The 15,692-nt window shown below is 38.4% G+C and overlaps 1 protein-coding gene across 12 annotated transcripts in view; it reads right to left on the bottom strand.

The window, feature by feature from the left end:
- b3galt1b (beta-1,3-galactosyltransferase 1b) overlaps positions 1-15,692 on the bottom strand; it is a 370,673-nt gene that overhangs the window by 151,503 nt on the left and 203,478 nt on the right. For all 12 annotated transcript variants that reach the window (XR_015500020.1, XR_015500017.1, XR_015500021.1 and 9 more), the window contains one exon: positions 13,174-13,228. The gene's annotated coding sequence lies outside the window, so the exon portion shown is untranslated. The remainder of the gene's footprint in view (positions 1-13,173; positions 13,229-15,692) is intronic.

The following is a 15,692-nucleotide window of genomic DNA, read 5'->3' on the forward strand; positions in this document are numbered from 1 at the left end:
AGGCGTGTAGACATGGTCAAGACAATCTGCTGCAGTTCAAACTGAGCATCAGAATGGGGAAGAAAGGCGATTTAGGTGACTTAAGTGGCATTGTTGTTGTGCCAGACAGGCTGGTCTGAGTATTTCAGAAACTGCTGATCTACTGGGATTTTCACGCACAACCTTTTCTAGGGATTACAGAGAATGTAAAACAGAAAATATCCAGAGAGCGACAGTTCTGTGGGCACTAATGCCTTGTTGATAACAGAGGTCAGAGGAGAATGACCAGCTGATAGAGAGGCAACAGTACTTCAAATAATCACTCATTACAACCAAGGTATGCAGATGAGGATCTCTGAACACACAACACATCCAACCTTGAGGCAGATGGGCTACAGCAGCAGAAGACCACACTGAGTGCCACTCTTATCAGTTAAGAACAGGAATCTGAGGCTACAATTCGCACAGGCTCACCAAAATTGGATAATAGAAGATTGGAAAAACCAACTCAGACTGGTTTCTTGAACATGACATTGAGTTCACTGTACACAAATGGCCTCCACAGTCACCAGATCTCAATCCAATAGAGCACCATTGGGATATAATGATGTAACGGGAGATTCGCATCATGGATGTGCAGCCGATAAATCTGAAGCAACTACGTGATGCTATCATGTCAATGTGGACTAAAATCTCTGAGGAATATTTCCAATACCTTGTTGAATCTATGCCACGAAGGATTAAGGCAGTTCTGAAGGGAAAAGGGGGTCCTACCCAGTACTTGTAAGGTGTACCTGATAAAGTGGCCGGTGAGTGTATATGAACAGAAGACAGTGATGAGCTGCTACATTTTGCAAAAATGTATCTGTAAACCAGGGAGCATGCAACATGCAGAACTGCAAAATGCACTTATGTGTCCATAAAACAAAAACAATTAAATGCAATCACTCGAAAAAAGTGGAAAATTTAAAAAGCCTTTATTCACATGGCTAAATCTTAAACTCTTAAAATCTTTTTTTTTTTTATCTTAATTTAGCCATGTGAATAAAGGCTTTGTAAATTTTCCACATTTTTCGAGTGCCTTGGACTGATTCCTGTTGTTGTTTTGATGAATCCCTTACCCAAAGAGCACCGACCAAATGTTTGAGTTATCCCTGAGCGCTTTTTATTTTTCTGGATTAAATGCAATGCATTTAAACTTATCTTAGCATACATTTACCATATATAGCAGAACAAAAACAATTAGTTCTTTGATATTATGTGACCTGTGATAAAAAAAAAAGGTCTAAAAAAAATCATTAAACTTTAACAGTTCAATTAATAAATTTGTGATTAAATAAAAAAAAAAACACAGCAAAACTTTGGAACTTTAGATGCTCCACAACCAATGCAATCTCATCACAATTGTAACTTTTTGATTTAGAGGCTAATTCATATGGATATGTTCAATCGCATTTGTGTATATTAGTATGATTTGCTTATCCCAGAATGATGGTTGGGTGTTTATTCAATTCAATTCAATTCAGCTTTATTTGTATAGCGCTTTTACAATGTAGATTGTGTCAAAGCAGCTTCACATAAATGGTCATAGTAACTGGATCAGGGTAGTTCCGTTTTTAGTGTTTAAGCTCAGTTCAGTTAAGCTCAGTTTAGTGTGGTTTGAAATCATTACTGAGAGTCCAAACACTGAAGAGCAAATTCATCGATGAGTAGTTTAGTGGTGGGGTTTGGGGTCACGTCTCTATTTAAAAATAAATTGTACAATTTTTGTAAAATTAGCCTGTAAGATCAGGCTGCCACAACAGAGCTGTGTAAACTAATATATGGGTTAAAACATTGTCTGTATGATTTTAAAAGAAATATTATTATCATAACTACATGCATTATACAGTATAGTTATCTATTTGGTGTATAATATCAATATATAGAACCAGACTTTTATTTTATTGGCTTGTCATGCAGATATTTCAATGTCAATTTAACTATGGATTTGATTGTTGAATGGTCAAAGGTTATACAGTAAATGTCTTAAAGCATCTATAAACCTAATATTTATAAACTGAGACAATCATCTGAGTGTATTATTCAACAATGCATCATGCTAATATGATTGCATAACTTAGTTCGTCCAAAACTAGCACTCCAACATTGACACTTGTGGTCAAGCCAACAGTTTTGAAGTGAATATTTTTTTTTATGTAATTAAATTCGCAGTTCTCTCTAATTTTAGTAGGACAAAAAATGACACACATCACCTGTTGATCAAACACTGACCACAAATTAGCAGAAAGTTTGCTAATTCTGATAGTCACATTTCATATTTATGCAAAACATATTGGCATCGTTTACAACAAACAGCCCCTAATCCACACAAAAATGCATCCATCGACCAAAAGCCAAAGGTTTTTAATGAGCTCAACGAGTTTGCTCAATGGTTTCACCAAACTCCCAGCTGACAGACAGTGCCTCCAAGCCAGTGAGTCCTCTTTGTGCTGTTCTATTTGTAGACAAAGGGAAATCAAATGGTGAAATGAGAGCACTCCCCCAGTGAGGCGCTTAAAGTGTGGCTGACGGTTTAATGAATGCTAATTGCTCCTTAGTGGAAGCCCAGGATAAAAATGTGTCGACACACATGCTCATGTGCGCACACACACACACTTGTACAAATCTTTATGGGAACTTGCCATAGATTTAATGTACAGACTGTATATCCTATCCCCCTACCCCTAAACCCAACCCTCACTGGAAAAAAAAAATCAGCATTTTATTTCTCTTCTCAAATCTCTTGTGACCTTCTAATTAAAACAAAATACAAAATACATGAACCTCTAATTCTGCTGATACTCTGTGGTAATTTCATATACAGCAGGGTCTGAGTAATAGAGCATTTACACATACTGGGATTTCATTACTTCTGGGCACCAAGTGGGTGTATTGTTGATTTCAAGTTTTCATACTGAAGTTTTGAACAGGATTTGTGAACCTGTGTAATTACAGTTAATGATTTAGAGGAGAAAAGTATTCAATTTATGTAAATTAAGTAATCAAACTAAATCAAAATGCAATTCCTACTGGATCTCAAAGGTATGGTGTACATTAACAAATCTGTCGACCTCTGCTACTTGAATAAATGGCATTGAATGAAATGGCATAGCACCTCAGGCTAAAAGCTTTTTTTGTCTATTACATCAAGTGTCAGATGTCCAACAGGTAGGCAATGAGAAGATAAAAAGCATCAGACAAAAACAGCATCAAATGAAAAACATCAGATGAAAACAGCATCAGACAAAAACAGCATCAGACGAAAACAGCATCAGACAAAAAAGCATCAGACGAAAACAAAATCAGACGAAAAAGCATCAGACGAAAACAAAATCAGACGAAAAAGCATCAGACGAAAACAAACTCAGCCGAAAACAAAATCAGACGAAAAAGCATCAGACGAAAATAAAATCGGACAAAAAACCATCAGACGAAAACAAAATCAGACAAAGCATCAGACAAAAACAAAATCAGACAAAAACAAAATCAGAGAAAAAAGCATCAGACGAAAACAAAATCAGAGAAAAAAAGCATCAGACGAAAACAAAATCAGAGAAAAAAAGCATCAGACGAAAACAAAATCAGATGAAAAAGCATCAGGCGAAAACAAAATCAGACGAAAAAGCATCAAACAAAAATAAAATCAGACAAAAAAGCATCAGGCAAAAACAAAATCAGACGAAAAAGCTGCAGACGAAAACAAAATCAGAGAAAAAAGCATCAGACGAAAACAAAATCAGAGAAAAAAGCATCAGATGAAAACAAAATCAGACAAAAAAGCATCAGACGAAAACAAAATCAGACGAAAAAGCGTCAGATAAAAAAAGATAAAAACAGCATAAAATAAAGAAACATCAGACAAAACTAGCATCACACAAAAAAACCATGAAACAAAAACAGCATAAGATGAAAAATGCATCAGACTAAAACAGCAGATTATAAAAAGCATCAGACGAATATAGCATCAGACAAAAAAGCATCAGAAAAAAAAGCATCAGATTAAAAGCACCAGATGAAAACAGCACCAGATAAAAAAAAAAAAAAATGAAAATGAAGAAAACCACATCAGACAAAAAAATATGTTAAAAAGCACTAGATGAAAATAGCAGACAAAAAAAGTGTCGGACAAAAAACAGTCTCAGATGTTAAAAGCATCAGACAAAAACATCATCGGATGAAAAAGCATTTGACAAAAACATCCTCAGATGAAAGAGCATTAGACAAAAACAGCATCAGATGAAAAAGCATCAGATGAAACAGCATCAGACAGAAACATCGTCAGATAAAAAAGATGAAAACGGCATCAAATAAAAAAACAACAGACGAAACCAGCATCACAAAAAAAGCATCAGACAAAAACAGCATCAGATGAAAAATGCATCAGACTTAACAGCATCAGATAATAACAGCATCAGATTATGAAAAGCATCAAACAAAAAGAACTAGATAAAAACAGTATCATTTGAAAACAGCATCAGATAAAAAAGCATCAGATGAAAACCACATCAGACAAAAAATGCATCAGACAGAAACAGCATCAGATAAAAATCATCAGACAAAAACAGTATCAGATGAAATAGCATCAGATGAAAACGGCATCAGACAAAAAAAAACATGAGATAAAAACATCAGACAAAAAAAGCATCAGATGAAAACAGCATCAGACAAAAAACATAAAAAAACAGCATTAGACAAAAAAAGCATCAGATGAAAACAGCATCAGACAAAAACAGCATCCGACGAAAACAGCATCACATGAAAACAGCATCACACAAAAAAGCATCAGAAAAAAACAGCATCCGACAAGAAAAGCATTAGATGAAAAGTGCCAGAAGAAAACAGCATCAGACAAAATGCCATCAGAAAAACAAGGTCATTTGCCAGGTCCCATTTAAGGCCCAAAAGCAGGATAGCATCAGATAAAAGGTTCTGCATCTGTGTGTGTACGAATAAGTTTTTCCTGGCACTGGGGGATCACAAGTTAGTGTACTCAATGCTAGGTTGCAGTTGATAGGCTATTAGCTGCATAAAACATGCCACAATAATTGGCAGTTCATTCCATTGTGGTGACCCCTGATAAATCAGGGACTAAGCCAAAGGACAGTGAGTAAGAATTATTATTATTAGAGTTTGCCTGGAAGTATTTAGCAAACATTTTGGTCTGTCAATTCTAGTCAAACACATGCACACTAGATGTGTGCTTCAGTCCATTACACACAATATGTCTACCCCTAAGTCACTGTATTTGTTTAAAAAGTTGCAGACACTAGTCTGTAGGGAAAATCACTCAGCAGAGCGCTCTGTGGCTCTCTCTTAGCTCCAGACAAAAAAAACATTTAAAATGCAAACAAATGTCTGACATTCACTTACCGGCCACTTTATTAGGTACACCTTACTAGTACCAGGTTGGATCCCCTTTTTTCCTTCAGAACTGCCTTACTCCTTTGTGGCATAGATTCAACAAGGTACTGGAAATATTCCTCAGAGATGTTGGTTCATATTGACATGATAGCATCGTACAGTTGCTGCAGAATTTGTCGGCTGCACATCGTTGATGCGAATCTCCCGTTCCACCACATCCCAAAGGCACTCTATTGGATTGAGAACTGGTGACTGTGGAGGCCATTTGAGTACAGTGAACTCATTTTCATGTTCAAGAAACCAGTCTGAGATGATTTGAGCTTTATGACATGGTGCATTGTCCTGCTGGAAGTAGCCTTTAGAAGATGGGTACACTGTGGTAATAAATGGATGGGCATGATCAGCAACAATACTCAGGTAGGCTGTGGTGTTGATGCTCAATTGGTACTAATGGGCCCAAAGTGTGCCAAGAAAATATCCCCCACACCATTACACCACCACCACCAGCCTGAATCATTGACACAAGACAGGATGAATCCATGATTTCATGTTGTTGACGCCAAATTCTGACCCTACCATCCAAATGTCGCAACAGAAATTGAGACTCATTCCAACAGGCACACAACACCATAAGACTTTATTATTAGGTTAGATTTATGTAATGACGTCAGGTAACCAAAATTCGATGTCTAACCAGTGTCTAAGGCCAATGTTATTTTGACGTCTAATAACAACGTCAAATTACGCTGATTTTAGGTTGTGTTAGGAAGTGACCAAAATCTGAAAAGTCTAAATAGATGTCATAATGGTAACATCCACACAACGTCAAAGTGTAACATGATTAGATGTTGATATGTGGTTGATTTTAGGCTGGCCATTGATGTCAGCCAAACGTTGTGTTCTGACATCAAAGCAATTTTAATTTCCAAAATAAAATCCAACGTCTCCACATTGTTGGTGTATGTCAGGGTACAACATCAATATGACGTCATGTTGATGTCCCGTGCCTGCAGGGATCAGACCAGGTAACATTTTTCCAGTCTTCTATTGTCCAGTTTTCGTGAGTCTGTGCGAATTGTAGCCTCAGCCTCCTGTTCATAATTGACAGGAGTGGCACCTGGTTTGTTCTTCTGCTGCTATAGTTTCTGAAATACTCCGACCAGCCCATCTGGCACCACCAACCATGTCATGATCAAAGTCAATTAAATCACCTTTCTTTCTAATTCTGATGCGCAGTATGAACTGCAGCAGATTGTCTTGACCATGTCTACATGCATTGAGTTGCTGCCATGTGATTGGCTGGTTAGAAACTTGTGATAACGAGCTGATGGACAGATGTACCTAATTAAGTGGACGGTTAGTGTATACATCAACATGTTACAAAAATGATGGCTTTAGTTTGATGCAGTTTTGTTTAGTGACTGAAGCCTTTAAGGTCTAAGGCTGTATTTTAGTCTGTAAATAGGATATATCACCCAAAAATGAAGATTTATTTGAACAACTATTTTGCACAAATGTACTCAACCCAAGTGATTCCAAACCTTTAAGAGTTTTTTTTTTTTTTTTATTCAGTTGAACACAGTTTTGAAGAAAGCTGTAAACCTGTAACCATTCACTTCCATAGTAGGAAAAACTACTATGGAAGTCAGTGGTCACAGGTTTTCATCTTTTTTTTTTTCAAAATATCCTCTGAAGAAACTCAAACAGGTTTTAAAAGGTTAATAAATGATGACAATTTTCATTTTTGAGTGAACAGTTCTTTTATGTCAAATAGTAGAGGTCTGAGTATGTTCTAAGGTCTAAACCGTACACACGTCATGAATTACGCATGGACAAATGTTGATTTTTCAAGGCCGCCTGGCAATATGTACACCTTCTTCATGATTTTTAATAAGCCAGCTCTGGCATTTCCTGTGAACTGTCAGGTGTCAAGATCTCATCTATACTAAATGCCTTCAAGTTCTGCCTCGGGTCAACATCAATGATGCACACAGCCTGATCCAGACAAACTCTGAAGGGGGAATTCTAAAGACTATAAAACTCAAACACATTGTTTTCTATGAGTGTACACACACCGGTGAAGTCACTCAGCTTCTGTCCAGCGTGCACAAGTATACGCTTCCGGCTGTTTAAAATCCTGCTGCGCCACAGAGAACAACTCACATAGTTTTTCAATTACATTATATCGGTCCTGAATCCCTGTTAATGCACATAATAACTTCAGCCTAAGCTGAAAGATTGTGTATGGTGCATCTTTAAGCAAAATCTTAGTATTGAGTTGTTTTGCCTGGTACAGAATTATATCTACTGTTGTATTATGGCTTGTTTCCACTAGGGTTGGGTATCATTTGGAGATATTTCGAATTTATACTTTTAACTGATACTTTTGAGCCACAAAATTTTTTGACAAAAATATATACAATTTAATCGTTTTAATTAAACAATATAATTGTAGGAACTCATCCATTAATCCTATACCGGAAATAACAGTATGGGTGAAAATTAAATGTGTGTAAGCCTTTTCAGCACATGTGAAAAGAAATATTTTTACTTGATAAAATTTAACTTGTTAAAATTTTATTCTGACTTCATCATAATGATTTTCATCCGCTTATCTGGGGCCGGGTCTTAGCAGCAGTCTTAGGAGAGAACTCCAGACTTCCCTCTCCTCAGACACTTCTTTCAGCTCTAGGGGGATCCTGAGGCGTTCCCAGGCCATCCGAGAGACAGCCCCCCCAGCGTGTCATGGGTCTTACCCGAGGCCTCCTCCCGGGGGGACATGCCTGGAACATCTCCCTAGGTAGACGTTCTGGAGGCATCCAAAACAGATACCTAAGCCACCTCAGCTGACTTCTCTCGATGTGGAGGAGCAGTGGCTCTACTCCGAGCTCCTCCCAGGTGATAGAGCTCCTCACCCTGTCTATAACGGTGTGCCCTGCCACCCTACGAAGCAAACTCATTTCAGCCGCTTGTATCAGAGATCTTGTCCTTTTGGCCATGACTCAAAGCTCATGACCATAGGTGAGAGTAGGAACGTAGATTGACTGGTAAATCGAGAGCTTTGCCTTAGCTCAGCTCCTTCTTTACCACAACGGACCGGTACATCGACATACAGACATTACTGCTGCCACTGCACCAACCCGCCTGTCAATCTCATGCTTGATCCTTCCCTCACTTCTGAACAAAACCCCAAGATACTTGAACTCCTCCACCTGGAATAAGGACTTTCGCCCAACCTGTAGATGGCAAACCACCTTTCTGGTGGAGCACCATGGCCTCAGATTTGGAGGTGCTGATTCTCATCATAGCTGCGTCACACTCCACCCCTGTGCATGCTGAAAGTCCATGTATGAAGTAGCCAATAGAACGACAAGTTCTGCGAAAAACAGAGATGAAATCCTGTGGTCCCCGAACTGGACCCCCTCCAGCAACAGAGCTAAGCTTTGAAGTTCTGTCCATAAAAAATTATGAACAGAATTGGTGACAAAGTGCAGCCCTGCCGGAGCCCAACATGCACTGGAAACAAGTCTGACTTATTGCCGGCAAAACTCCTACTGTGTTCATACAAGGTCGAGACAGAACTTAATCTAACTCCAATTTCTAATTTTACATTTAGATTTATCCAATTCAAGCTGATTACTTTTTAGGTTGTGATTAGGTCTAATTTAGAATGATTAACCTAATAAATACTTTTTCTCAGGTAACGTGTTTTGGCTAAGCGCAAAGATAAGTTAATGATTAATGTAACCACGTAGCCTATTCTGTAAATTGACTGATTGCTTGCCTTTAATTCCTATAATGTATAAACTTATTGTATGTTATACTTTTATAATGGCCATTATTGATTATTAAAACTGATATTCAGCAAAAGAGAAGGTGAGTTTCGTATTTTCACTGAAATTGAAAGGAGGCAGTTGTTATCGGCTCCGTTTTGTTATAAATATCCACACAGTGAAGATGACGCTCATGCAGCACGACGCCTTAATATTTCTGCTGTCTAAGTTGCTAATATTAAAATGAAAATAGGCAGTTTCTTAAATCATGTCTACATTTTATTGTTGAAAAAGTGAAACAACGTAGCCAGGGTGATGTGAATGAAGTTATAAAGTACACTGTTCCCTTTGAAGATTTACCCGTGTCCTCGGTATAGTCTGTTTTCCATATCAAACTGAGAAGAAGAGACTGCAGCCATGATCAAACTTGCGAAGTTTTAACTTACACGGAGAAGATGCAGGACTGAACTGTGCGTGTTAGGCTACTTAATATTGTGGAAAAGCTCCAATCAGAGAGGCGAATGTCTGCAGCCCCGCCTCCGTTTTCAGATGTCTCCGTTTTCCATCATCCACACTGAGATGGAGCAGCAGCGTTTCAGAATGAAAACGGCCTCTGCAGCGTTTTCGAAACGCTCCGTTTTGGGCGCTCGAGAACTCCGGCGTAGTGTGGACGGTTGGCGTAACCATAGCAAAACTTATGCGTTTTCAAACTAAAACGCTTTAGTGTAAATGGGGCCTTAGATAGGGGATATAACTGTAAACTAATTTCCTTTAAGTAATATTAGGCTCCCCCATGCTTGTGTAACCCCACCGGTCTTACACCGCCCAACCCGCTCCGAGCTGGGATCAAACCGGCTACCTTCCGCATGGGAGTCGGTTGCTCTACCAAGGAGGCTAAAGACCATGGCCTCTAGCGTCTGTCGCTAGAGCACCTTCAGAGGTCAGAGGAGTGAGGTTTACCTGCACAGCCCCTACTGGCTGGCCTCCGTTACACTTGCTTACACATACAGTTTGATTTAGCCCCTAGATTATATCATACTAAGTCAGTGATTGTCAGAAATCAACAGCTCTCTAATGCTGTGCTTATGCTTCATCCATTGAGCCTGAATGTATGACTAATCCTGGTCGTAGGCTGTGGAAACATCAGCCTAAACAATCTACTAGATGTTGTAGAATGTTGTAGAATGATTTTAGGAGATATTAGAGTTAAACAAGAATTTTACATTTAGTTGACAGGCAAAGATTTTCCAATCCAATTCACATAATTAAACTAAACAAGCCAAGTCAGATTGTACAACATCAACTACTCAAAGATTAGATACTAATACCTGACCACGTAGAAATGCATTGCAGCATATAAGTCATGATGCAGAGCTCAGAGACTTTTACACTGCTGTGGGGAGAATCCCAATGACCCATAATCACATTTTTTCTTTATATACTTAACTCAGAAGAAACAGCCATAAATTCAAGACAACAGAAGCTTCACCGAGATCCTTGCCTGGTGAATTTGAGGAGTTAATCATCTCTATGGGGGGAGCATCGGGCAAAGATTTTATCAACGACAAAAACCATTTTAACATATACAATTAAAATATTACAGTGAAATTAAGACCATTTTACCAATCACACAGAGACATTTAAAATGATACCAAACATGAATATAAGGCTACAAGATATACCATATTAAAACCTTGGACATTTCATGTGAAATGTGCTCTGATCAGAAGGTAACTTAAAGGTCAAGAAGGAGCGCTTGAGGTGAAAGGAGAAGGGTGAAATTTCTCGCATTTCCCCCTGGTGAGGTTTAGCTCTGTATTTCCAGCCTATTGTCAACAGTCTCAGGATAATTTGAAAAGAACAGTTGAACAGCTGGTTTCCTTTTCTTCTCGATCAGAAAGTTTATTGTTAAACTGCATAGCAATTCTTGTGGTCTTGTCTCAAAGTTCCATAACAGTCCTCAGAGTCTGACATCATGGAGAGATTTAGCAATCCTTACGCAATTAAAGTACAAAGCATACATCAATTCATATTCTTTATATTTGAATTACATTGATATCTTTCTTTTAATCATTTGTTTGTTTGCATCAGTGCAAGATCTGCATTATGCAATAATATTGCATCAGCTTACTACTAACCTGTGGAAAGATTGCTATCAAAATCAATGAACTCCTTTTTTTTTTGACTACATTTACACAGACGTCAGTAATCTAATGATTTGCCTTAAACAGAACAATACAATATTGTGATTAAGGTGTTTACATGAGTTGATTTTTGAATTTTTATTCCAGATCCATAAACATCATTACATCAGCACACTATCCAACATTTTCTCCGAAGTTCCGGGTGTTTAATATTTATTTTTCAAATTTAACTAAAGTTTCATATTAATTCAGGAACATTTCATTTATGGCTCGACAGGTAAAAGGAGTCTTCGAAGTTATATCATGCAAATTAATGAAATTGCATCTCACTCACAATAGAGCTCGCTGAGCCTTTTGATTTAATCAACATATGTGCTGAAAACTCAAAAAAGTCACTTTGTACCAGCCGGTACAGACAGCGGACAGCCAATCTCCAAACTGGACTTTACACAATGATCTCATGGCTGTGACGTAGCTTCAATTATTTTTATTTTTTTTTTAAACCAGAACAACAAATTTGCTCTAAATTACACAAAAACAACCTTTTTTTTTTTTTTTTTTTTTTTTTTACTTTTTGGTGAAATGTTTTCTAATAGTGTTTTTAGCAATGTGGGACACATATATGACTGTCAACATCTTAAAAAAAAGTGTTTTTGTGTTACGAGAAGTTAAACTGCAAAGCTGAAGTTTGAAAAACATGCAACAAACCCTGTGGAACATACACATACGACCCATCATGAATGACTAAATACTGTGTGCCGTGGGTCTGAGGACGCGGTCTCACTCAGTCATCAACAGAGTCTCACAGCTTGGCACTAGCAGGTCTGTCTTGCCTTCAGAAGTACATGCAGTCATGAATGATTAAGAGGCAGGGTTTTCTCATAGGATAAGAAAACTATGAATAATAATAATGAGAAACAGATGCGTCATCACTCTACTAGCAGTTTTGCGCTACATCACCAATTTTGATCCCGCCCCAAAAATCAATTTATACCCGGAAGATGAAATTAGCTGACAAAAGCTCCAGTTTTCCCCACAACTAAAGCTGACAGGTTGATACACAAATCTGTTAAAATCTCAACAAAAAATAAATAAATAAATAAATAAAAATACTCCAGGGTACTTTTAACACAAGAAACCCCTGAAAAAAAAATGTGAATGACAAAATATGGAAACTGTTAACTGTATATCTTCTGCTAAAAAGAGGAAAAATGATTGAATCAAACTTGTTCAGACACAATCAGTGAATTGGTGGTCACGTCATCTCCTCTTATTTGCATAAAGTTAGAGTGTTCATAATTTTGCTAGTGGACACGCCCACATCGCCACCTCTCATTGAAAATGAACGACCTCAGCTTACTTCAAATCAGCGCTTGTGTGAACACCCCTGAATTATGCTAATCAGGCACCGGCCTGCAACCTCGGCTCATTTCTAAACCAAGAAAATATAAATAATTTGCAGAGGGAGTCATTTTGGCCGGTGCCCTGAGGTAATAACTCCAATTTACGGTGGAAAACTCAAAGGGCCTTTGAATTAATTCCTGTATCTCAGTTCTCATTCAACAAAACACCAGAGAAAACCTACAAGACGTTACAAGGCTACATGTGAAGGTCACATTTGAAAGTGTTCTTTCCTATAAAAGCATTTAAAGAGGGCATATTTTGTTGATAGCTATACACAGCACATCAACAGCATACACAAAAGCACAATAAACTAAACCCACTTGGGTCCAACTAAACACAAAAGTTCTGATATATATGTGAGACTGCAGAGCACAGAAGCCAACAAGAGTTTGTTTTCCATCATAGAACAACTTTGCACTTTGGCCGAAAACAGCACTCAACAGCAATCTAAACCTCCTGCCGCATCGTACCTCAGATATGATCTATTCTTCCCGTGCCATTGTCTCTCCTCCCTTCTCCAACCATCTGTGGAAAGAAGACAAGAGGTTATTAGACAGGGGCTGAGAAGGGGAAGAGAAAAATATAGCTCTGGAGCAGCAATTTCAGGCGCAGACACAGCAGCTGCAGAGATGTTTTAATTCAGCAAGCGTCCAAAGAAACAGGGGAGTGCGCAGTTATGATTTCAGCATCCAGTGTTATGCAGTGAGTCTATTTAAGCCACCACCGAGGTATGATGTCATCAAGACAATATGATACTGTTCCCTGTATAATACTGTACTGCATCCCAATTCTCATATTATGCATCATAACAATTGTTACGTCCCGACCAGTCTAGGGTTGGTGGGAACAATAACAAGTGTAAAAAAAAAAAACAAAGAGATAAACTCAAATACTCAATTTAGGGTTTTCCCCTTCTCCTGTCCCAACTCACAATAATCACAACGCTGATCAAGTAGTAACAATATTTATTATTTACTTAGACAACAAAGATAGAAGCATCTCTTCGGAAGGGAATCCAGGCCAAAATAATAAACAAAAAGACAGCTAACTTGCGGGGAAATAATTCTAACTTACCTGCTCAAATAAAAGTACCCCAAATAAAATTATAGCAAACTTCCCTTTCTCCCTTGCTACCACAAACCAGGAGAAAACGTTTTTAAGTAAATGGCGATTCCCAACCTACCGCTTCTGTTTCTAACCAAAAATAATATAATTATGCATCAATAATTGTTACGGTTTAATTAAGTTGTCTAGGGAAAATAAACGTAACACTTATAATATTAAATGATTACTGAGTAGATGGATGGAAAATACACCAGGACAAATTTACATTCAATTCGTTTATTCCTCTTACGAGGAGAAGAAAGATGAAGCCAACAAAAGAGAGGCTTACATGCGTGCGCTTTGTACAATGTATATATATAATAATAATAATAAGAAGAAAGAAATACAATCAAAAGTTTTAGGGGAAAAAGGAACTAGAGTGGCGCCAAAGCAAAGAACTAAACAAAACCAAAAGCCACCTAAACTAGAACACAAGATCCCCCCCCTCTAAACTTACTAATAAAAATCAAAATGTGAAAAAGAAACCGAAGTCTTCGGCGTTTGCGACGCCACACCTAAACTCCCTGAAATAATAAGCAAAAAATACAAAATGCGGCGCTCACCCACTTACCTAGTGTTTCTGAACATTGAAGTTACCTACGGGCAAAATGTATGTTGCGCGACTTAGTAAACTATTCCCTTTTCCCCAAAAAGGAATGATAAACTCTTTAACCATGACTTAATTTACATCGATGTAGTTATTCAGAAACACAGAACAAAGCATACATTATGAACAGCAGTGAGCGAACACAAACCAACACGCACACACATAGCACTCTGAAAAACAAGGCGTGCCGGTCGAATTTAAAGTCCGCGAAACGAAGTCCAATTGGTTGACGAGGAAACGCCCTAATGAGGAGTGACAGGCTGGGGATCCAATCAGCCGGTACCTAGTAGAGGAAAAATAGTGAAACAAAAGGTGATAGGACGAGACAAAGAGCGAATGACAGACAAGGAGATGCGAAGGGAGCGAAAGGAGACAAGCAAAACAGAGAGAGAGAAGGCCCAAAAATACAAACTCCCACAGACCGTAACAATAATAATAATAATAATAATAATAATAATAATAATTCTTTAAATTTGTATAGTGCTTTACTGGACACTAAAAGTGCTTTTACACATTGGGGGGGAAGCTCCTCATCCACCACCAGTGTGCAGCATCCACCTGGATGATGCGACAACAGTCATACTGCACCAGACTCCACATCACACACTCACTGATTGGTGGAGAGGAGACAGAGTGATGAAGCCAATTATGGTATGGGGACGGTTAGGAGGCCATGATGAACAGAGGCCAGCGGGCAAATTCGTCCAGAATGCCGAGGTTAAACCCTCTTTTCGAAAGGACATTCTGGGATTTTTAATGACCACAGAAAGTCAGGAACTTGATTTAATGTCCCATTCAAAAGATGGCACTCACTGAGCAGTATAGAGTCCTCATCAATATTCTGTATACATCATTAAATTATACATCAATATAGACCCTCACAGACCGCAGGTTGTGCTGGTCTCACAAACACCACTTCAGGGAGCAACCTAGCTTTCCCATGTAGTTTCAGTGGGCATCTGAGGCCCCGTTTACTCTAATGCATTTTAGTTTGAAAACTCATAAGTTTTGCCACACTACGCCGGAGTTTTCCAGGACTGAAAACGGACCGTTTTGGAAACGCTGAAGAGGCAGTTTTCATCCTAAAACGCTGCTGCTCCGCCTCAGTGTGGATGTGGGGAAACGGAGACATCTGAAAACGGAGGCGGGGATGCAGACATTCGCCTCTCTGATTGGGGCTTTTTCCTCAATATTAAGTAGCCTACACACAGTTCAGTCCTGCATCCTCTCTTTGTAAGTTCAGACTTCGCAAGTTTGATATAAAAAACAGACTCCCGA

Source organism: Danio rerio, chromosome 9, assembly GCF_052040795.2.
Source record: "Danio rerio strain M-AB ecotype USA chromosome 9, GRCz13ab, whole genome shotgun sequence".
NCBI classification, from domain to species: Eukaryota; Metazoa; Chordata; class Actinopteri; order Cypriniformes; family Danionidae; genus Danio; species Danio rerio.